Source organism: Callorhinus ursinus, unplaced genomic scaffold (assembly GCF_003265705.2).
Source record: "Callorhinus ursinus isolate GAN/ISIS: 27379988/994484 unplaced genomic scaffold, GSC_fseal_2.0 scaffold33, whole genome shotgun sequence".
Classification (NCBI taxonomy): domain Eukaryota; kingdom Metazoa; phylum Chordata; class Mammalia; order Carnivora; family Otariidae; genus Callorhinus; species Callorhinus ursinus.
The window spans coordinates 8,078,633-8,103,309 of record NW_027397095.1 but is presented as its reverse complement, the minus strand read 5'-3'; the positions used below and the strand labels follow the sequence as shown (position 1 = coordinate 8,103,309).

The 24,677-nt window shown below is 36.2% G+C and overlaps 1 pseudogene; it reads left to right on the top strand.

Moving 5' to 3' along the window:
- Positions 1-24,250, top strand: part of LOC112809241 (dynein light chain 1, cytoplasmic-like) — a 127,120-nt pseudogene extending 102,870 nt beyond the window's left edge.
- Positions 24,251-24,677: the final 427 nt, after the last annotated feature.

Below are 24,677 nucleotides of genomic sequence, written 5' to 3'. Positions count from 1 at the left end.
AGATGATTGATGATTGATAGATAGATAGATAGATATCAGGGATATATATCCTGCCATATGAGAATATAGTGAGAAGGAAGCTGTCTATAAGCCAGAAAGAGAGCACACACCAGAAACCAAATCAGCTGGCACCTTGATCTTGGATTTCCCAGCCTTCAGAACTGTAGAAACAAGATTTCTGTTGTTTAGACCACCCAGCCCATAGTATTCTGTTATGGCAGCCCTAGCAGACTAATACAGGGTGGTGGTGGTTGGGGGGTGACATGCATTTAGAATGGTTAGGGCTATCAGTTCCTTAGACACTGAAATACACAAAAATTCAGATTTCCACCACAATTAATATTCAATGAATATACAGTACGATTGTGGTGTCATGTTTTGCCTAGAAAAGTACATATGCTCTACAATGGAGAATAATCCAATTAGATTGAAAAGTTTCTATTTAAAACTGAAAACACACCTGTAGATGCTATGAGTAACTTCTTACATGGGACCAGAAGATCTGATATTAGTGAGCACAGGCCAGTGTGAATTCATTCATGACTTCAAAATGTTAGTGAAGTTGCATTTTTGTAGACAAAGTCCCATATGGGAATCAAGGCTCCTGCCCTGGGAAAATATTTTTTGATCAGTGCTTCTTGTTAGTTATATTCTGATTTCTGGCAGAATGTATATCATTCTGAATGGCTCCCTAAAGCCAAAAAAGTTATGAAGTATAAGCAGAGGGGAAGCACGGGGCTAATGAAAGCCTTGAGACCTCTACAGGATAACAAAAATACAGAGTTAAGAGCAGAGCATTGGAAACTTGGGAAATTCAGGGCCATGAACTTTTGCCTTTTACAAATGTCAGGCACCCTGATCATAACATAGAAATATAAGATATGTACTGAATAGGAGAAAAAAGATTACTTATTTTTTCCTAAAACTTATAGATAGGTTTCTGGTGATGTGATATCTTTATGCATACTGGGATATACATTAAAGTTTAGAAAAAAATGAGTTTCATGAGAGATTTATGATTTTAATCCAGCTTTGGGTATGGGGAACTGGAAGCCAATTCTGGCAACCACCTTTAAAGAATGAACACATAAGGGAATGGATCAAATTACTGGCAGTTTTCTGTGGCTGTTGGGATTATGAGTGGCAGTGTAGTTGTAAAGACTGTAGGCTTTCAAGCTAGACTGCTTGAGTTTGAATCTTGACTCTCATACTTGGAAGTGTGACACCTTAGGAAAAATTCTTAAGTTTTCTGTACCTTGTTTCTTCATTTGTAAATAAATAAATAGCAATAACATCTTCTGCCTCTGGATTTTGTGAGCATTAAATAAAAAATTCATGGAAAAAATAACAGAGTATCTGATCCATAGTAAGTGCTCCCACACTGTTACATGTTAGCTATTATTTTCTTCAAAAATTTCAGAATTTTCTAGAATAAAACTATATTCTTTATTATCAGAAAAATGGTATATTAAAAAGATATAACACTATTGAACTATACATAGATATATAGATGTATATCTCATTTATTTTGTGTGTCTTGCAATTTTGGATTTGGATAAGGTTTGAGATGAGAACATACTATTAGTCATTTATTTTGTAATCCAGAAAAAACAATCTGGGCTCTAGACAAAGAACATATACACAATCTACATTTTATTTTTTATTTTTTTAAAGATTTTATTTATTTATTAGAGAGAGAATGAGAGATAGCATGAGAGGGAAGAGGGTCAGTGGGAGAAGCAGACTCCCTGCTGAGCAGGGAGCCCAATGTGGGACTCAATCCCGGGACTCCAGGATCATGACCTGAGCCGAAGGCAGTCGCTTAACCAACTGAGCCACCCAGGCACCCCTACACAATCTACATTTTAATTAATAGCTCTCACATTCCATTTCTGACGGTGGCCAACTGTGGAAGTTTATATACATGTTATTTAACCCCTTAAAATGAGGATAATAATACCGAGTCTGTATGGTTGTGGTGGTGATTAGGTTAGGTAAACAGGAAAGGCTTCTCCCTGCATATTGGCTGGTGTATAAAAGGCTTTCGATCCATATTAGTGGCCATCATCTCCTACTTTACTTTAACAGGTTAAACTAAGTATTCTAGCATGTACTACATTTCAGGACAGTTGTTTTTCAAGATAGAAATCAAGTCCAGGCCACTATATATTCTTGCCAATGTTTCATGTAGACAATTCCCAGATATACTTAGATTGTGTGACCAAAACACAATTGTATCAACTTTTTATTATGCAATAACCATGGGACAATCTGTAATGTATACCTTCAATATCAATTTTCTATATCGTGTATAAATGATTATCTCAGGAAATTCCTCTAAGGGATACCCACTCACTAATATTAAAGCATGTCCAGTCTGAAATTCCATTACCCTTGCAATTTGATCAGGTTAAAGATATGAATCCGGGAAATCTTTTATCATCAATGCTTCCATAGAGGTGTCATATCATCATTTGAGGTGTGAAGTAGCAGACAACTGTTCATAGCATAGTAATTTATTTTTGCCTAAAATATTCAGGTACTGCCTCTATGATGGTATAATTAACATTGCAGGTTTACCTTATGAAGAATCTCAAAAGAGACTTGTAATTAATATAACTTGTGAACACAGAGCAATTGAGGACATTATAAAATGTCTTGAGATTAATAATGATAGAAAGGATTTCTTTTGTCAATTTCTGTTTATTTTTATTTTGTGCATGAAATTGCCCTTGAGTAGTTAACAACTGGTACCTCAATGCCATCTGGCATTTTTTGGATAGGCACACCTCCAAAATCATAGGTGAAATATCACCTGTAAAAAAACAGAGATTTATGTTCTCTGTAATGTACTAGCACAGGCTCTGAAGTCAATAACTATTCGTCAGTCTCAAAAAGAATTTAAAACTAGAGATTCAATGCCATAGAATATCAGACAGCCCTACTCTCACAATCCAAGCAGCTGATACAGCTCAGAAGTTGCCTTTTGTGAAGTAAAAGTTGATACATTGAATAATGCCAGCACCCCCTTGAAGCCTACCCATTCCTAAAGACAGCTTAATGATCCATTTTTTGTTTGGGAGTAGGTAACTTACCAGTTCTACAAAACGAACATTAGCAGCACTGATGTAATAGACTAAGCTTTCCAAATTCTTAGTCTTTTTCTTCTCTAAACATGAATTCTTGATATGTAGTGATTAAAGGCAGGAATCTTTGATGTCAGGGAGACCTCCTGCCGCCATCAATTTCTTATGACACTTAATGAATTACTCAATCTCTCTCAACCTCAATTTTCTTATCTGTTAAATGGTAATAGTCCCCAGGTTTGTTACAAGGATTAAATGAGTTCATATCGTGATCTCCAATTTGTTAGTCTATTTCAATCTCTGCACTCAGAACTTCACTAAGATAGCATCAATTAAGATTAAAAACGACTTCCATATTGCCCTCTCAACAGCATTTAACCCAAGTAACCATGCTTTTCTGAATCACTCTCCTAATTTCTGGGATACCACATTCTTTTGACTGTCTGCTGAGTTCCTTGACACTTTTTCTCAGACCCCATTGGGAGTCCATCATTCTCTGTGCAATCTTAAATCTTGGTGTGTCTGAGGACTTAATCTTAGGATCTTTCTCTTTCATTCTGCTCTCTTTTCTCTCCCCTTCACTCTTTTTTCCCTCTATAATCACTTTCTAGGTAACTCAATTCTAGCATTGTGGCTTTAAATACTATTAGTTTTTTGATGATTTTCGAATTTCTATATAAAACTCAGACCTCTGTTCTGAGTCCAGATTTGTATGTTACAATTTTTTTTTACATCACCACTCAGATATTTGTTGGGCATCCAAAGTTAATATGTCAAAAAAGACCTCATGATTTTCATTCAAAAGCAAGAACAACAACAGCTTGTTGCTCACTTAGTTATTCTCAATTTACTAAATGTACCACTGTAAATGTCTGTTCCTCAAACTGAAAACCTAGAATTCATCATCAATCTGTTGCTTTCTTTTTTTAATATATTTTTTAAAGATTTTATTTATTTATTTGAGAGAGAGAGTGAGAGAGAGAGAGAGCACATGGGGGGGGAAGGTCAGAGGGAGAAGAAGACTCCCTGCTGAGCAGGGAGCCTGATGCGGGACTTGATCCTGGGACTCCAGGATCATGACCTGAGCCAAAGGCAGTTGCTTAACCAACTGAGCCACCCAAGCGCCCCAGTCTGTTGCTTTCTTTAATTCTCTACATCCAATACATTACCAAAACCTATGGCTTTATCTCCAAAACAAGTCCCTAACCAATTCACATCTCACAATTCTTAACTCCCACTACCCATTCTCCCCACAATAAATAGAAGAAAATTTTGAAAATGCAAATCAGATCCTATCTCTTCCCTGCATGGAATACTTCAATGGAGTGCCGTTGCTCTCAGGATAAATCCGTATTTCTGACTTCAGCCTAGAGGGTTTCTAAATGATCTAGTTCCAGACTACTTCTCCAATATTATCTCATCTAATTTCTCCTTAATAAGCTTCAACAAAACAGTCCTCCCTCTCCAACATCCTAAACATCTTTGTAACTAATGCCTGGAATTTTTTTTTTTAATTCAATTAGCCAACAGTAGTTTCAGATATAGTGTTCAATAATTCATCAGTTGCATATAACACCTAGTTCTCATCACATCATGTGCCCTCTTTAATGCCCCTCACCCAATTACCCCATCCCCCCAACCCACCTCCCCTTCCACAACCCTCAGTTTGTTTCCCAGAGTCAAGAACCTCTCATGGTTTGTCTCCCATCGCTGATTTCTTCCCATTCAGTTTTCCCTCTCTTCCCCCATGATCCTCTGCACTTTCTTATATTCCACATAAGTGGAACCATATGATACTTGTCTTTCTCTGATTGACTTCACTGAGCATACCTCCAGTTCCATCCATGTCAATGTAAATGGTAGGTATTCATCCTTTCTGGTGGCTGAGTAACATTCCATTGTATATATGAACCACATCTTCTCTATCTATTCATCTGTTGAAGGCCATCTTGGCTCCTTCCACAGTTTGGCCATTGTGGACATTGTTGTTATGAACATTGGGGTGCAGGTGTCCCTTTGTTTCACTACATCTGTATCTTTGGGGTAAATACCCAGTAGTGCAATTGCTGGGTTGTAGGGTAGCTCTATTTTTAATGTCTTGAGGAAACTCCATATTGTTTTCCAGAGTGGCTGTACCAGCTTGCATTCCCACCAACAGTGTAGGAAGGTTCCCGTTTCTCCACATCCTTGCCAACATTTGTTGTTTCCTGTCTTGTTAATTTTAGCCATTCTGACTGGTGTGAGGTGGTATCTCATTGTGGTTTTGATTTGAATTTCCCTGATGACAAGTGATGTGGAGCATTTTTTGCATGTGTCTTTTGGCCATTTATATATCTTCTTTGGAGAAATGTCTGTTCATGTGTTCTTCCCATTTCTTGACTGGATTATTTGTTCTTTGAGTGTTGAGTTTGATAGGTGCTTTATAGATTTTGTATACTAGCCCTTTATCTGATATGTCAGTTGCAAATATCTTCTCCCATTCCATAGGTTGCCTTTTAGTTTTGTTGATTGTTTCATTTACTGAGCAGAAGCTTTATATCTTGGTGAAGTCCCAATAGTTCATTTTTGCTTTCATTTCCCTTGCCTTTAGAGACATGTCTTGAAAGAAGTTGCTGTGGCTGAGTTCGAAGAGATTTTTGCTTGTTTTCTCCTTTAGGATTTTGATAGATTCCTGCTTCCCATTGAGGTCTTTCATCCATTTTGAGTTTATCTTTGTGTATGGTGTAAGAGAATGGTCCAGTTTCATTCTTCTGCATGTGGCTGTCCAATTATCCCAGCACCATTTATTGAAGAGACTGTCTTTTTTCCATTGGATATTCTTTCCTGCTTTGTTGAAGATTAGTTGACCTTACATTTGAGAGTCCATTTTTGGATTCTGGATTCTGTTCCATTGATCTATGTGTCTGTTTTTGTGCCAGTACCATGCTGTCTTGATGATCACAGCTTTGTAATATAGCTTGAAGTCTGGCATTGTGATTCCCCCAGCTTTGGTTTTCTTTTCCAACATTCCTCTGTATGCCTGGAATGTTTTAACCCCAGATCCTTGTATGGCCAACTAATTTTTATCTCAGTCCAAATGTCACCTCCTCAGAGAGGTCTTTCTTAACTCCCTCCATCCAGTTATACTATCTTGTCACCCTGTTTACATTCTTTAGAATACCTAATATAATCTACAATTATCTTGCCTATTGACACGTTTATCTGTTTCCTCTACAATGTAAGCTCTTTGTGAGCAAGGATAATTTCTCCTAGAATAGTTTCTGTCTTTGAAGTGTTCACCATGTATTTGTGAAGTGAATAAAGTGTATATACAAGCACTTAGAACAAAGTCTATGTTCAATAAATGTTAGCTATGAGTGTTATTAAATAAAGAAAATGAAGATAACAAGGAGGAGGGAGAGGAAAAGAAGGAAAAGGAGGAGGGATAAAGGAAAAATAGAGAAAGAACATGGGAAGAAGGTGAGAAATTTCTTAATTTCTGTAAATGTATACTTTGTTGATTCAATGATAAAAACACAATGCATAGAATAAAAACATTCCATTTAGCTATGGAAAATTGTAAGGAGAAAATAAATTTTGAACTGACAGATAATGTCAAATAGTCCTCTCACTATGAAAGATGTCTTGTCTCATTTGTAGCACTGTTTTTCATATTGTTAACAGGTCACTGATATCCTCCACCAAATATTGCACAATCAGTAAGCTTTCCTGCAAGAGACCACTTGGGTTTCTTCAAACTCTAGACAATTTTTTTCTTCTTTGGAGAAGCCAGCATATCTTTTATTTACAAGTGAATAGACAAACTTAGTTGGAATGATGCTAATTCTGTCTTATAATATTCCCCAAAGAATAACTTTGGAATCTGTAATTGGATATTTTAATGAATTTGTTGGACAATGATTCCAAGAGTTACGAATCACTTTCTATCCCAAAGGTTTCTATTTAAGCCTCTATATCTCTAAATTCAAGCTGCTGTGAGCAGAAGCACTCCTGTATATATATATGTGTGTGTGTGTGTATATATATATATATATATATATATATATACATATATATATACATATATATATACATATATATGGCTTTCACATTAATTGTGATTGGTACCATAGTTTAGGTAGAGAATTATTCTGCAAGTACTACTACTTTTCTATTATGCTAACATGTTGTCAAGGGCTCTCAGTCCTCATATCATGTTCTTCTTTTATAATGGAAACTATGTCCCTTGATTTTTTTTTATGACATACATTTTCTTATACAGTTAGGAATGTTAAATATGGTATAATCATGTAGAACTATCATTGAAGGGTCATTGCATAAACTCTGAAAGTTAATATAAACACATTCTGTCTCTATTTCTCTCTCCCTCCTTCTACTCTCCCCTTCCTTCCCTTCCTTTCTTCCTTACTTTTCTTCCCTTCTTCCTATATATTTAGGCATGAATATTTACTTTGTATGATGTATTACCCTCTAAACAATACTCCATACTGCAGTGTTGAAGAAGATATTACAGTACTATACCGTTAACAGGAGCATCTTCCTTAGTAACTTAGCATCTTTGAACAATGACAGAAGATATTGATGAGGTGTTTCTTTAAAAAGTAACATTTTAATCAATTATCTTATTTGCAGCAAGGACGGTGTACGTGAGGCTTTATTACTCTATATATTAGCACCATATAAAGTGGTTATCGTTATATTTTTTGGTTCCAAGATAAAATTAAAGCCTTAGTATATGAGTCCCATCAAGCAGATTGGCTGATATCCAACTTTTCAATATACCAAAAAGCAGTCATTTTAAATATGCTCTGATCTTAGTTTCCATGGTGGACTTCCTATCCAACATTTTGCTAGAAGTATTGAGAGTAGGCATACATTATCTTCTGCTATCCTATTTTTTCTTAAAGAAATCCCATACTTCTTACTATAAATCAAAAACTGTAATTTAACTAAATAGTCTATCTTTTTAATGATACACTACTCTGTGCTAAACCTACCCCAAACCATAGCATCTTAAAACTACAGAGATCTAAAGAAAATGAAACACTAACTAATACTCAAGGACAACACAAGCAGAGATGTACAAACAACAATTCCCTTTGCTACACACAACAGATTTAGAAATATGAACTCTAAGTAAACAATTCTCCATCCTCTTCCTCCCACAGTTTTTCATTTTCATGGATTTTTGGTTTGGTTGTTTCTAAACTGCTGGACAGTTAAAATACTAGATATCCAGTCTCACTGGAGATGAATCCCATGAGGGAGTCATCACGTTTTGCAGAACTGAGAACTTTAATCATTTTACCTCCAACTCTTCTTCAGGAGCTTTAAGTAGCATGAGTGTAAGAAAAATGTTACACCTGCTAGCCATAAAATGAACAATACACAAAATAATATGTTAAATTCAGGGTGGGAATTAAAGTATTGCACACATCATGTTTTTTGAATGAAACTCTCAAATCGGAGATTATCATATAGTAAGTGAATCTTTTAGGCAGGGCTTTTTAAAAAAATTTATTTATGTAAGGCCATGTTTCCCAAAATATTCTCTTGTGAAACACTTGTTCTGTGAGATGCTGTGCAGAAAAAAAATGTCTACTTGTCAAATTCTACCTTTAGGAGATCCTGCACTGGACATTTTTCTCTGGAAGATTTATAGTATATTAAAGACAGGGCCATGAGAAGCAGTAATAAAATATTTAACCTTGCTGAACCCAGAGATCTGCAAATGTATTTGCCTTGCCTAATATTCTTCCTGGCAGCCTTATGTGACCCTTACTTATTTATCCTGAAGAACTTACTATAGAAATGTTGATGAAACAATTTCTTTTCTAAATCAAATAGGAGGCCATTGCCTGCTTCAAAGACCCAGTCTTTTCCCTATCCCCCCAACTAATTTATTGTTTAGATAATTTTTCTTAAGAACAGTGATATTAAAAAAATGTTGTTTCCCTTCAAAATTAAACACTTACATGTCAATGCAATAAAACACAAAAGGATACAATAGTCAATACCTGCTTCTTTCTTACCAGTCTGCCAAATAGTCAATCCTTCCATTTATTCTGAAAATGCTTCTCTTGACACTATTTTTATCCTTCTAACAAAATTTCCTCTCTCACTTTCTTTTCACTGCCAAAGTGCCAGTTGGTTGCTAGTTCCATCAAGACTACATCAAATAATCCACTTGTATCTACTTAAACATGATATCTATTTTCACACCTCTCTGTCTCTACTTCTTTTCCTCACTCCAGAAGGAAATGACTTTGTTCCAACTTTTAATTTGTTGAATTAACAAACTATTTATTTTTCAGTTTCATATATAACTTGCTCTTGAATCTTTCCTAGTCACTTCTTTCATAATGAATCCTTCATTTGATTGCATTTTTATAGAAAATTGTTTATGCAACTAATGCTGCTTAAAACTATATTTAGATGGGGAGGAGCAAGATGGTGGAGGAGTATTAGACCTAAATTTCATCTGGTCCCAGGAATTCAGCTAGATAGTTATCAAACCATTCAGAACACCTACAAACTCAACAGGAGATCGAAGAAATGAATAGCAGCAACACTATGAACAGAAAAGCAACCATTTCTGGAGGGTAAGACATGTGGAGAAGTGAATCTGAGGCAATATACGGGAAGATGGACCACAGGGGGAGGGAGCATCCATCAGCTGGCTACCGGCAAGTGATAGAGCAACAGAGCACAAAATCAGAACTTTTAGAAGTCTGCTTCGCTGAGGGACATTGCTCCAGTGGTTAAGCGGGGGGGTGGAACTCTTCCTGGGACAGTGTGTTCTCAGGACACGCAGGGTCACAGAAAGACCGGGGGTGCCTGAGTGAGGCAAAGCTCCCAGGTATTAGAGAAGGGAAGCTGGCTGCAAAGATGGAGCCAAGGAGTGGGCTCTCAGCTCTGGGTTGCCATAAACTGTGATCCGCAGCACAGTAGGGCCATTGCTCTTCGAGCAGGGACCCAACAAGTGAGAGATCCAGGGAGAGTCCCCTTCCTCTCCCAGGAGGAGCAGTACAGGAGCCCACCATAGGAATCTGCTGGGTTTGGAGACTCCAAACAGGGTCATGTGCCAGAGATAGAAATGCTCAGTCACAGACTGGGTGAGCTCGGAGTGCAGTCAAAGACCAGGGAGACAGGAGTGATTGACTGCTTTTCTCTGGGGGCTCATTGAGAAGTGGGACCCCAAGCTCTTGGCTCTTCTGGGACCAGAGATTGGGAGGCCACCAATTCGTGTCTTCCAAAGCTGTATGGAAAGCTTTCAGGGAAAAAAAAGTTACTAAGAGCAAACCCAAGCAGATTACTTAGCCTGGCCCCTGGTAAGGGTGGTGCAATTCCACCTGAGGCAAAGACATTTCAGAATCACTGCAACAGGCCCCTCCCCCAGAAGATCAGCAAGAACAGCCTGCCAAGGCCAAGTTTACCGATCAATGACAACGAAAAAGCACTAGGGAATACAGCACATAGAATTCATGGCTTTTTTTCCCATGATTCTTTAGTCTTTCAAAGTTAATTTTTTTTAATTTTCTTTATATTTTTGTTTTCCTATTTTTTTAGTTGAATAGTTCTTTCCTTTTTCAACCAGCATCTGATCAATTCCTTTTTTAATACCTTTTTTAATTTTCATTTTTACACTCATATCCTATCCCTTCACTGTATTTAAACTTATTTTTTGTATATATATGTTTTACTTTCTTAAAATTTTGGGATAAAGTTTCTTCTAATGGACCAAAATATACCCTAAATCTAGTGTATGATGTTGTCATAGTCTCCTGTCTGATCACATCAACTTTTAAAAAAAAATTTTTTCTCATTCTTTTTCAACCAACTTCTTAACAATTCCTTTTTAAAAATATTTTTTTTAATTTTCATCTTTACAGTCATATTCTATCCCTTCATCATACTTACCCTTATTTTTGTATATAAATATAAGTTTTTTTCTTTAAAATGTTGGGAGGCACTTCTTCCAACAGATCAAAATACACCCAAAATCTAGTGTGTGGCTCTGGTCTATTCACCAACCTGATCATAGTCTTTATTTTCCCCCTTTCTTTTATCCCTGGTTTCGAGTCTCTTCTGATTTGTTTAGTGTGTATTTTTCTGGAGTTGTTATTACCCTTTTAGCATTTTGTTCTCTCATTCACCTATTCTCCTCTGGACAAAATGAGAAGACCGAAAAACTCACTTAAAAAAAAAAAGAACAAGAGGTAGTACTGACTGCTAGGGACCTATTCAATACAGACATTAGTAAGATGTTGGGACTAGAGTTCAGAATGATGATTATAAACATACTGGCTAGGCTTGAAAAAAGCTTAGAACATACTAGAGAATCCCTTTTTGGAGAAATGAAAGAACTAACATCTAACCAAGTCAAAATCAAAAAGGTTATTAATGAGGTGTAATAAAAAATGGAGGCTTTAACAGCTAGGATAAATGAAGCAGAAGAGACAGCTAGTAATATAGAAGGCCAAATGATGGAGAATAAAGAAACTAAGAAAAAGAGAGAGAAACAACTACTGGATCACGAGGGGAGAATTCAAGAGATAAGTGAAACCATAAAGTGAAACAACATTAGAATAATTGGGATCCCAGAAGAAGAAGAAAGAGAGAGGGGGGCAGAAGGCATATTGGAGCAAATTATAGCAGAGAAATTCCCTAACTTGGAGGAGGAAACTCCAGGAGGCACAGAGAACCCCCCTCAAAATCAATAAAAATAGTTCAACACCCCGACATCTAATAGTAAAACTTACAAGTCTCAGAGACATAGGGAAAATCCTGAAAGCAGCTCAGGACAAGAGGCCCATAACCTACAATGGTAGAAACATTAGGTTGAACATTAGACCAGAAAGGAATAGAGACAATATACAGTAACAGTCACCTTACAGGCAATACAATGGCATTAAATTCATAGCTTTCAATAGTTACCCTGAATGTAAGTGGGCTAAATTCCCCAATCAAAACACACAGGGTATCATTGGATTAAAAAAAACAAAAAAACAAAACGAGACCCAGCAATATACTGTCTGCAAGAGACCCATTTTAGACCCAAAGACACCTCCAGATTTAAAGTGAGGGGTGAAAAACCATTTACCATGCTAATGGACATCGAAAAAAAAATAGCTGGGGTGGAAAGGTAATCCTTGTATCAGATAAATTAGATTTTAAACCAAAGACTAATAAGAGATGAGGAAGGACACTATATCATACTTATAGGGTCTATCCAACAAGAAGATCTAACAATTTTAAATATCTATGCTCCTAACATGGGAGCACCCAATTAAATAAGCCAATTAATAACAAAATTAAAGAAACACATCAACAATAATATAATAATAGTAGTGGACTTTAACACCCTCCTCAATGAAATGGACAGATCATCTAAGCAAAAGATCGACAAGGAAATAAGGCTTTAAATGACACACTGGACCAGTTGGACTTCACTGATATATTCAGAACATTCCATCACAAAGCAACAGAATATACATTCTCATCTAGTGCACATGGAACATTCTCCAAATAGATCACATCCAGAGTCACAAATCAGGTCTCAACTCGTACCAAAAGATTGGGATCATTCCCTGCATATTTTTGGACCAAAATGATTTGAAACTAGAACTCAATCACAAGAGGAATTTTGGAGAGAACTCAACTACATGGAGGCTAAAGAGCACCGACTAAAGAGGGAATGGGTCAGGAAAGAAATTAAAGAAGAATTTTAAAAATTCATGGAAACAAATGAAAATGACGACACAACTGCTCAAAATCTTTGGGATGCAGCAAAGGCAGTCCTAAGAGGAAAGTATATAGCAATACAAGCCTTTCTCAAGAAACAAGAGAGGTCTCAAATACACAACCTAACCCTACACCTAATGGAACTGGAGAAAGAACAGGAAATAAAGCCTAAACCCAGCAGGAGAAGAGAAATAATAAAGATCAGAGCAGAAGTCAATGAAATAGAAACCAAAAGAACAGTAGAACAGATCAAAGAAACTAGGAGCTGGTTCTTTGAAAGAATGAATAAAATTGATAACCCCCTGGCAAGACTTACAACAAGAAAAGAGAAAGGACTCAAATAAATAAACTCATGAATGAAAGAGGAGAGATCACATCCAATGCCAAAAAAATACAAACAATTATAAGAACATATTATGAGTAGAAATGGATGCATTCCTAGAGATGTATAAACTACCAAAACTGAACCAGGAAGAAATAGAAAAGCTGAACAGACCCATAGCCAGCATGGAAATTGAAGCAGTAATCCAAAATCTCCCAACAAACAAGAACCCAGGGCCAGATGGCTTCCCAGGGGAATTCTACCAAACATTTAAAGAAGAATTAATACCTATTCTTCTGAAGCTGTTTCAAAAAATAGAAATGGAAGGAAACTTCCAAACTCATTTTATGAGGCCAGCATTACCTTGATCCCAAAACCGGAAAAAAAAAATCAAAAAAGGAGAACTACAGACCAATATCCCTGATGAACATGGATGTAAAAATGCTCACCAAAATACTAGCCAATCAGATCCAACTCTATATTAAAAGGATTATTCACCACGACCAAGTGGGATTTATTCCTGGGCTGCAAGGTTGGTTCAACATCCACAAATCAATCAATGTGATACAATACATTAAGAAAAGAAAGAACAAAACCATATGATCCTCTCAATAGATGCAGAAAAAGCATTTGACACAGTACAGCATTTTTTCTTGATTAAAACTCTTCAGAGTGTAGGGATAGAAGATACATACCTCAATATCATAAAAGCCATCTATGAAAAACCCACAACAAATATCATACTCAATGGGGAAAAACTGAGAGCTATCCCCCTGAGGTCAGGAACTCAGCAGGTATGTCCACTATCACCACTGCTATTCAACATAGTATTAGAAGTCCTAGTCACAGCAATCAGACACACACAAAAGAAAGAATGAATCGTGGGTCACTACATCAAAAACTAATGATGTATTTATTTTTAATAAAATAAAAAAGTAAAAAATAAAAGGCATCTTAATCGGCAAACAGGTGAAACTCTCATTTTTTGCAGATGATGTGATACTTTATGTGGAAAACCCAAAAGACAACGCCCCCAAAACTGCTAGAACTCATACAGGAATTCAGTAAAGTGGCAGGATATAAAATCAATGCACAGAAATCATTTGCATTTCTATACACCAATAAGAAGCCAGAAGAAAGAGAAATTAAGGAGTCGATCCCATTTACAATTGCACCCAAAACCATAAGGTACCTAGGAATAAATCGAACCAAAGAGGCAAAGAATCTGTACACAGAAAACTATAGAATAATCATGAAAGAAATTGAGGAAGACACAAAGAAATGGAAAAATGTTCCATGCTCATGTATTGGAAGAACAAGCATTGTGAAAATGCTACCTAGAGCAATCTACACATTTAATGCAATCCCTATCAAAATACTATCAACCTTTTTCAAAGAAATGGAACAAATAATCCTAAAATTTGTATGGAATAAGAAAAGACACCGAATAGCTGGAGGAATATTGAAAAGGAAAAGCAAAGCTGGTGGCATCACAATTCCGGACTTCAAGCTCTATTACAAGGCTGTAATCATCAAGACAGTATGGTACTGGCACAAAAACAGACACTTAGATCAATGGAACAGAATAGAGAGCCCAGAAATGGACCCTCAACTCTATGGTCAACTAATCTTCAACAAGGCTGGAAAGAATGTCCAGTGGAAAAAAGACAGTCTCTTCAACAAATGGTGTTGGGAAAATTGGACAGCCACATGAAGAAGAAAGAAATTGGACCATTTCCTTACACCACACACAAAAATAGATTCAAAATGGATGAAAGACCTCAATGTGAGACAGGAATTCATCAAAATCCTTGATGAGAATACAGAAAGCAACCTCTTTGACTTCAGCTGCAGCAACTTCTTCCTAGAGACATCGCCAAAGGCAAGGGAAGCAAGGGCAAAAATGAACTATTGGGATTTCATCAAGATAAAAAGCTTTTGCACAGCAAAGGAAACAGTCCACAAAACCAAAAGACAGCTGAGAGAATGGGAGAAGGTATTTGCAAATGCCATATCAGATACAGGGCTAGTATCCAAAATCTATAAAGAACTTATCAAACTCAACACCCAAAGAACAAATAATCCAATCAAGAAATGGGCAGAAGACGTGAGCAGACATTTCTGCAAAGAAGACATACAAATGGCCAACAGACACATGAAAAAGTGCTCAACATCCCTTGGCATCAGGGAAATCCAAATCAAAACCGCAATGAGATACCACCTCACACCAGTAAGAATGGCTAAAATTAACAAGTCAGGAAATGACAGATGTTGGAAGGATGCAGAGAAAGGGGAACCCTCCTACACTGTTGGTGGGAATGCAAGCTGGTGCAAGCACCTAAAACAGTATGGAAGGTCCTCAAAAAGTTGAAAATAGAGCTACCCTAGGACCCAGCAATTGCACTACTGGGTATCTACCCCAAAGATACAAATGTAGGATCTGAAGGGGCATCTGCACCCCAATGTTTATAGCAGCAATGTCCACAATAGTAAAACTATGGAAAGAGCCTAGATGTCCATCAACAGATGAATGGATAAAGAAGATGTGGTGTATATATACAATGGAATATTATGCAGCCATCAAAAATGAAATCTTGCCATTTGCAATGATGTGGATGGATCTAGAGGGTATTATGCTAAGCAAAATAAGTCAATCAGAGAAATATAAGTATAATATGATCTCACTGACATGAGGAATTTGAGAAACAAGACAGAAAATCACAGGGGAAGGGAAGGAAAAATGAAACAAGAGGAAACCAGAGATGGAGACAAACCATGAGACTCTTAATCTCAGGAAACAAACTGAGGGTTCCTGGAGAGGAGGGGGTGGGAAGGATGGGATGGCTGGTTGATGGATATTGGGGAGGGAATATACTATGATGAACGCTGTGTAAGACTGATGAATCACAGACCTGTACCCCTGAAACAAATAATACATTTTATGTTAATAAAAAATAATAAAAACCCTATATTTAATTTTGCCTCATATAAGATTGTTTTTTACTATGTTACATACTATAAATCTCTTGAGAGTAGGAGGCCATGAATCATTCTTCTCTATATTATGTAGAACAGTGTCTTATACAAACTGTCATTAAATATACGTTTGTTGATTAAGTGAGTAACTGTCAATAAATTTAACTTTGAGGAGAGCTCTATTTACTCCCCTGGAGAAAAACATACACTTAAATTCTGGATTTTTGTAATAATAAAACCCTGAATTTAATCAGAACCGGTTGTTCTCTTTAAGTTGTACTCCTTTCTTTCTTTAATTTGTTAATTTTTTTAAAGATTTTATTTATTCGCTTAACCAACTGAGCCACTGAGGCGCCCTAATTTGTTAATTCTTACAACCCCAAGTCTTTATTCCAGCGAAAGGAGTATTTTTCCCCAAATATTCTATAATCTATCATTTCAATTATACTTTGCACTAAGTAGCATCAAAGTCTTCTTGTCTAAGTTATATGACTATTTTTTTTAATATGACTGGTTTCTGTGCTTACACCATCATATTAACACAGACATGGGACATATAGGAAATATAGGTTGGGGAGTGCCTAGGTGGCTTAGTTGGTTAAGCATCTGCCTTGGGCTCAGGTCATGATCCCATCATCCTGGGATCAGGCCCTGCACTGGGCTTCCTGCTCAGCAGGGAGCCTGCTTCTCCCTCTCCCTCTGCCCCCCTTCATGCTTGCTCTCTCTCTCTTTAGTTCTCTCTTTCAAAAAAAAAATAAATAAAATCTTTAAAAAATTAAAAAAAGAAGAGTTAAAATGTATAAAAATAATAAATAAAATAAAAATTTGACCCATAATACTTAAAAATAATAACATTCTTTTCATCTCTTTCTCCTCCCCCATCCGCATTCTGGAGCTCAGAATGCTGCATAATTAAAATGTAATATCAAAAGAGAAAAATAATATCATTATATACAAGTTCAAATATTCAAGTAAAGCCCCAATGAACACCATATTCTTTATTTTCTCAAAAGTGCTAACAACAAGAACAGTAATAATACAAGAAACCCACAAAGATGAACCCAAGGCAGTGCTGGCAATAATGAAAAGAAGAACACAATATTGAGGCAATGGCATTAGTGACCTTAGGTATTTACGACTTTGGAAGTGAAGAGAAATGATCAATGCAAAATTCCTAAAGAAATAGGATTTAAGGCCAAAGTTTTCCTCGGTCATTGTTCTCTTTCTTTAACAGTGCCATCAAATTAACTCAATTATGAACATAAAATGTAATAAACTACATTCTTCAATTCAACTTCAAAAAGAATTCAATCAAAAATTAACTCTGAAATGTAAATATAAAATTTTGAATACACACATACATCTTCCAACAGACACCAGTAAAAAGGAGATGGCATATTTTCTACAGTTATCAGACATTGAAGTGATATAAAACCAGAACAGCATATTCTTGGAAAGATATCTAATGAAACTTGTGCTTGATTCACTTTTGATTCTCTGCTCCTCAAATATGCTTCATAGGAAATTATTGCAGAGTCACATGTGTGATAAGCTCATTTTCTCTTATAACTTTGTCTAAAGCCCACAAGCCACCAAAGTACACCACAATTCCAAAACTCCAAGATCCTAAGATTAAAATTAAAAAAAAACTAACCAAACCAAAACAATAACAACAACAACAACAAACACACACACACACACACACACACATTCTGTAAGATTCCTTCATGAAGAAAGAAGCACATTCCTCAAGATGAAAAAATTTTCCCATTCAGTATACAAACACTGGTCCCAAAGTGCCAACATGCTGAAATCCTGGGAAAGAGGCCCAGGCAGCAAAATAAAATCTCTCATCTCCCTGTGGGTTACAGAACATAAATAACACCAACACAGAGCTAATAAGTGGACTCATTTACCCTTTGCTGTGGCTTTCAGGAAACCTTTCATCAAATTTATTGCCAGAGCTGCTGCACATTATTGTGTTCTTTATTAGGCATTCTTCTCCCTGAAGATTAATTCAGGACTTTATGAAGCTGCATGTTCCAGAGTAATAGATGATTGCAAGTAAGTTAAGAGGTGTCACATTCACATCACTATAGACACATGGAATTGTGTCAAATATCTGATGACATTCTTAACAGTATATTGGCTTAAAGTCGACATGACCATGTCTTAAACTCTCTTTTTGGACCAGTGTCAAAGAATGTTTAGGGGACATTCAGATTTGAGGGAGATAGATAATGCAGAATAAAAACAGTTGTGGTATATTCCCTCAGCTGCATCTATAAGATGATAATACAACTTTTAGGAAAGTGAAATATTCTGTCAAATCACAGGGTTTTATTTCTCATCTCCCTGATATCATCTGTGCCAAAAAACTAGATTGAACTGATAAAAATGAACCAGATGTTTTATATATGTAACTTCTGTGGAGATGAATTAGCACTGGTTTAACTTGTACATCTGAAGCCAACTTTGAATTTACAATAGCATGCTGCCATAAATGACACTGATATTTTTCTACACAATTTCAAATCGAATCCATCCATTCCTTCAACAACCCTTGAGTGCCTACTATGTGTTAGGTACTCTTCTAGGTACTAGGGAAACATATTTTTATTGCAAGAAAGGCTAAGTTGAGTTGATGGTTTAAGTTTTATGTAATGAACAAATTGAAGGTTGATTAAGTTGTTCATTTAAATATTATTTAGCTATCTGCAAACAAAGCTGAATCTAAATCACAAAGCACAATGCTGGGCATTTAATAAATTTCAATTAGCATATTTAACATAGACTTTTGATAATGTTGCTTGGTCAAATTTACTGGAAATTCTAATTGCTTCTTTTTTTTGTTTTGAAAAATGCTTTGTATATCTTGAGCTCAATGTCAAAATAGTGTTTATGTAATTTTACTAAAATTAATATCTATAGGGCATGCCTTTCATCTTTAGTGCAAATGACATCAAATGAAAGGGGTTATTTAACAAAAACAACACATACATCTAAAAGTACTTACTATGTGACAGACACTGTTGTAAGAGAGAAGAACATGTCCTATGTTTTAGTTTGGTAACTTTGCACTATGAATCTTAGAAATCTGAATTACCTACAGTCATGAGTTCTTGACAGTTTATTCCAGGTGCCCTATACTTAGAAGGCACTTATTTGGAATTAAAACAGAAATCGTACTTTTAACTATTCTCCTAAAAGAGATTCTTGTACAATTATTATTTGTGTAGGGCATAGAGATTTACACGTTAGCTTTTCTAACTAAATGGACACAGTGATCCCTCTGTAATTCTAAAATTCAATGATTCATTCACTCACAATTAGAAAAATAGCACCTGCTGGTGAAAATTATGGCCATACAGATAATATGGGATAAGAAGTAAAATTAAAGGGTCTAAAAATGTGCCATAACTAGTCTGAAATAAAAATCTTCATTATTTTCCTTGATTCAGCTTCACCAGAAATAGTAAGCAATACAAACAGGTTGCTTGTGTTTTTCTTCTTAGAATTATTATTTTACAAATTTCCTTCTGCAAATCATTTTCCCCCACAAAACATGTCCATTATTTCTAGAACAGTTTATTCACTGCCCAACAGGAAATAAATAATAGAATGGAGTCTCAAGTTAAAAATAATACAACTGTGTAGAACCATGCTATTTCTATGTGGAAATACACTGGAGCAATATTTGAAATAAGTCTACCCTTTTAATCCCTGCTTCCAGATTTATTTACAAGTATCCTTCATACCATTCTCATCTTAGTGTGGAACATTTTTCTAGGCTAAAACCTCCTAATTAATTTTTATAAGCTTTTCTTGGACAGGCTTACTACCAAAAGTTGTTTGTTAGGCTGTGAATACAATAGGATCACTTTTAGCCTTATATAAGTTTTATTATTTGGTATTTTCAGCTATTTATGGATCAAGGTAGGACAATTTGGCAAAACTTTTTTTAAAACCTTGCACATTTTAGAGCCAACTACATAATTGCATATTCCTTCCTAAGTCTATAATAGCATAACAAAAATCAAAAACAAGCAAACAAACAAAGCCTAAAAAATCCTGGAAAATGGGACACATTTTTATAAAGGCCTACAAGTTATTCTTGTTGATAAAAATACCATTCAGGTATAACAATTTAATGGGGGGAAATGTGTGAAGCAGCAACAAGATTTTACAGATTCGTACGCAGAAGTGGAGAACATAGAAATCAGTTGTTATACTAACTCTTAATTATTATGACAAATGATTCAACTAAATCATGTCCACTCAATTGAAAGAGCCATTTGATAATAATGCATAGCTTTTATCCTTCAAAAGGAGCAGGAAGACATATGCTACTTGTTTTTTGGAATGGCAAAGTAAGGAACTCAGCAAAAAAACATGATAAAACTGGACAAATTTATCAAAAACTAACATTTCAGGACTCTGAATTGACCAAAGCCATACAAAAAATTGAAAAAAGTTTGTTCAAGAAAAGCAACTAAACCTTAATAAGACAATAGGAGTACATGGCAGTTTAATCTGGGGCTGCTCCAATCCCCCAGCCCCAGCTCCACATTGTGATAACTCTCTGAGTGCAAGATAGGCCATGAGGACGTAACAGTCTCATGGTGTAAGGCAGCTGTCTTGATTTAGAGAAAAGAGAATAAAAACTCAATCTCAGAGGTATTGTCAAAGCCAATAGTGATGTTGCTATAAAACAATCAGGGAAGGTGTTCATCCTTTTCTGAACAGGAAAACTTGTACACCCAGAAAAGATTGACTTTATAAGAATTGACTTATAACTGACTGAATTACAATGTGTACCCCATCTAAACACAGATGGATTGGCAAAGAGTGGAAATTTTATTCACTTAAGGAGTTTAAGCATAAATTTTAATCAATCACTGGTTTACCACTAATTTATGGTGAATCAGAGGTAACTCCTATGAAAGCAGTATTAAAAATAAAATAAAAACAATGAAATAATTTTTAAAAATAGAACAGAGACATCAATGACCACACAGTACATGGGATACAGGAGATACAGACTCTACAGAATTAGCCTAGACAAGATACTAGACAAATAGACCAAACAAAATATAGTAACAACAAGCACCAACAACAAATCCATAGAGGGGATTCAAATCCATAGGCACTGAGTTAATTTCTCTAAAATGATCAGTTTTCAACAAAAAATTTATAAGGCATGCAAAGAAGTAGGAAAATATAACCCATACAGAAAGAAAAAAATTCAAGAGAAGCTATCTCTATAATAGTGTTCAGATGTTGGACTTAGTAGAAAAATACTTCAAGGCATCTATTATAAATGTGCTTAGAGACATAAAGAAAACCATTCTTTAAAATTAAAGGAGCATGTGTTGACAATGACTCAATAAGGAATATCAATACAGAGACAAAATATATTTTAAAAAAACATCAAATAGAAATGTTAAAGTTTAATATTACAATAACTGAAATGAGAAATTTACAAGAAGGGCTCAATAGCAGATTTGAGCTGACAGTGGAAATAATCATTGGACTTAAAGATAAATCAATAAGGATTATCCAATCTGAAGGATAAAGAGAGAGAGAGAAATGAACAGAGCCTCAGAAACTGGCACAAAAACAGACACCTAGATCAATGGAACAGAATAGAGAGCCCAGAAATGGACCCTCAACTCTATGGTCAACTAATCTTCGACAAAGCAGGAAAGAATGTCCAATGGGAAAAAGACAGTCTCTTCAACAAATGGTGCTGGGAAAATTGGACAGCCACATGCAGAAGAATGAAACTGGACCATTTCCTTACACCACACACAAAAATAGACTCAAAATGGTTGAAAGACCTCAGTGTGAGACAGGAATCCATCAAAATCCTTGAGGAGAACACAGACAGCAACCTCGTCAAGCTCAGCTGCAGCAACTTCTTCCTAGAAACATCACCAAATGCAAGGGAAGCAAGGGCAAACATGAATTATTGGGATTTCATCAAGATTAAAAGCTTTTGCACAGCAAAGGAAACACTCCACAAAACCAAAGGACAACCGACAGAATGGGAGAAGATATTTGAAAATGACATATCAGATAAAGGGCTAGTATCCAAAATGTATAAAGAACTTATCAAACTCAACACCCAAAGAACAAATAATCCAATCAAGAAATGGGCAGAAGACATGAACAGACATTTCTGCAAAGAAGACATACAAATGGCCAACAGACACATGAAAAAGTGCTCAACATCCCTTGGCATCAGGGAAATACAAATCAAAAACACAATGAGATACTACCTCACACCAGTAAGAATGGCTAACATTAACAAGTCAGGAAATGACAGAAGTTGGCAAGGATGCAGAGAAAGGGGAACCCTCCTACACTGTTAGTGGGAATGCAAGCTGGTGCAGCCACTCTGTAAAAACAGTATGGACGTTACTCAAAAAGTTGAAAATAGAGCTACCGTACGACCCAGCAATTGCACTACTGGGTATCTACCCCAAAGATACAAATGTAGTGATCCAAAGGGGCATCTGCACCCCAATGTTTATAGCAGCAATGTTCACAATAGCCAAACTATGGAAAGAGCCCAGATGTCCATCATCAAATGAATGGATAAAGAAGATGTGGTGTATATATACAATGGAATATTATGTAGTCATCAAAAATGAAATCTTGCCATTTGCAATGATGTGGATGGAACTAGAGGGTATAATGCTAAGCGAAATAAGTCAATCAGAGAAAGACATGTATCATATGATCTTACTGATATGAGGAATTTGAGAAACAAGACAGAGGATCATAGGGGAAGGGAAGGAAAAGTGAAACAAGATGAATCTGGAGAGGGAATCAAACCATGAGGCTCTTAATCTTAGGAAACAAACTGAGGGTTGCTAGAGGGGAGGGGGTGGAAGGGATTGGGGTGGCTGGGTGATGGACACTGGGGAAGGTAGGTACTATGGTGAATGCTGTGAATTGTGTAAGACTGATGAATCACAGACCTGTACTCCTGAAAAAAATAATACATTATATGTTAATTTAAAAAATTAAAAACAAAGAGTCAGAGGCTTAACTGACTGAGCCACCAAGGCGTTCCTGGAGATACGGGTTTCAGAAAATAATTGAGGTTGAATGAGGTGAGAGTAAGATGCTAATCCAGTAGGATTGATAGCCTTCAAAGAAGAAGAAAGTGGAGATCTCTCTCCACATGCACTCACTAAGGAAAGACTATGTGAGCACAAAAGAAGTGGCTCTCTGCAAGCCAGGAAGAGAGATTTCACCAGAACCCAAATATGCAGGCATCCTGATATCAGACTTTCATCCTCCAGGACCATGAGCAAATAAATTTCTGTTGTTTAAGACACGCATTCCATGCTATTTTGTTATGACACTCTGAGTCAACTAAGACATGAACCCTATAGTAACTATTAAGCAAGTAACTTAAAAAGAAAAAAAACAGTAAAAACAAACAAACAAGATTAAATTGGAATTAATGTGGCACAGCAAAATAAAATCTTTCAACAAAATAGAAGTCAATGAAAGAAAATGTAGGAACAAAAATGTGAAACATGTAGAAAACAAATAGTAAAATACAGACATAAATTGTCCACAAAATACTATGAAGCTGAATACATAAAGCTTTGAAAAAAATCATTACAGACATGCACCAGGGCTTTGGTAAGTAGCTCCTGCTGAGTCTTAGCCAGACCCTCCCCCAGGAGACTATTGCAGTTGGCCATCCCCTCCTTCTCCATAACCCTGTACAACCAAAAGGCCATGATCAAAAATTCCAGTTTGTCAGAGAAGATGCAACAGGACTCTGTGGAGTGTGCTACTCAGACACTGGAGAAATATAACATAGAGAAAAACCTTGCCTCCCATATTAAGAGAGTTCAACAATGAGTACAACCCCACCTGGTACTACATTGTGAGAAGGCATTTTGGTGTTAATGTGACCCATGAAACCAAACAGTTCATCTACTTCTACCTGGGCCAAGTGACCATTCCTCAGTTCAAATCTGGTGAAAAGCATGGACTATGTCACACACCCAGTGATCCATCCAAAAACAAGGACTGCAGACTAAATTTCAAATACCAGATGCTAAAATGTTCAGCCTTGCCCAAGGGAACACCTTGATATTTGAGCCTTTATTGTGTTATTTTCTACAGGGCATACTCTATACAAATTTTTTGTTGTTATAAAACAATTAGCAAAACAGCCTACATTTGTATTTATTTTTTTCCTTAAAAATTTTTTATTGTTATGTTAATCACCATACATTACATCATTAGTTTGTGATGTAGTGTTCCATGAATCATTGTTTGTGCATAACACCCAGTGCTCCACGCAGAACGTGCCCTCTTTAATGCCCATCACCAGCTAACCCATTCCCCCACCCCCCTCCCCTCTAGAATCATCAGTTTGTTTTTCAGAGTCCATCATCTTTATTGGTTCATCTCCTCTCTCCAATTTCCTTCCCTTCATTCTTCCCCTCCTACTATCTTCTTTTTTTTTTTCTTAACATATATTACATTATTTGTTTCAGAGGTACAGATCTGTGATT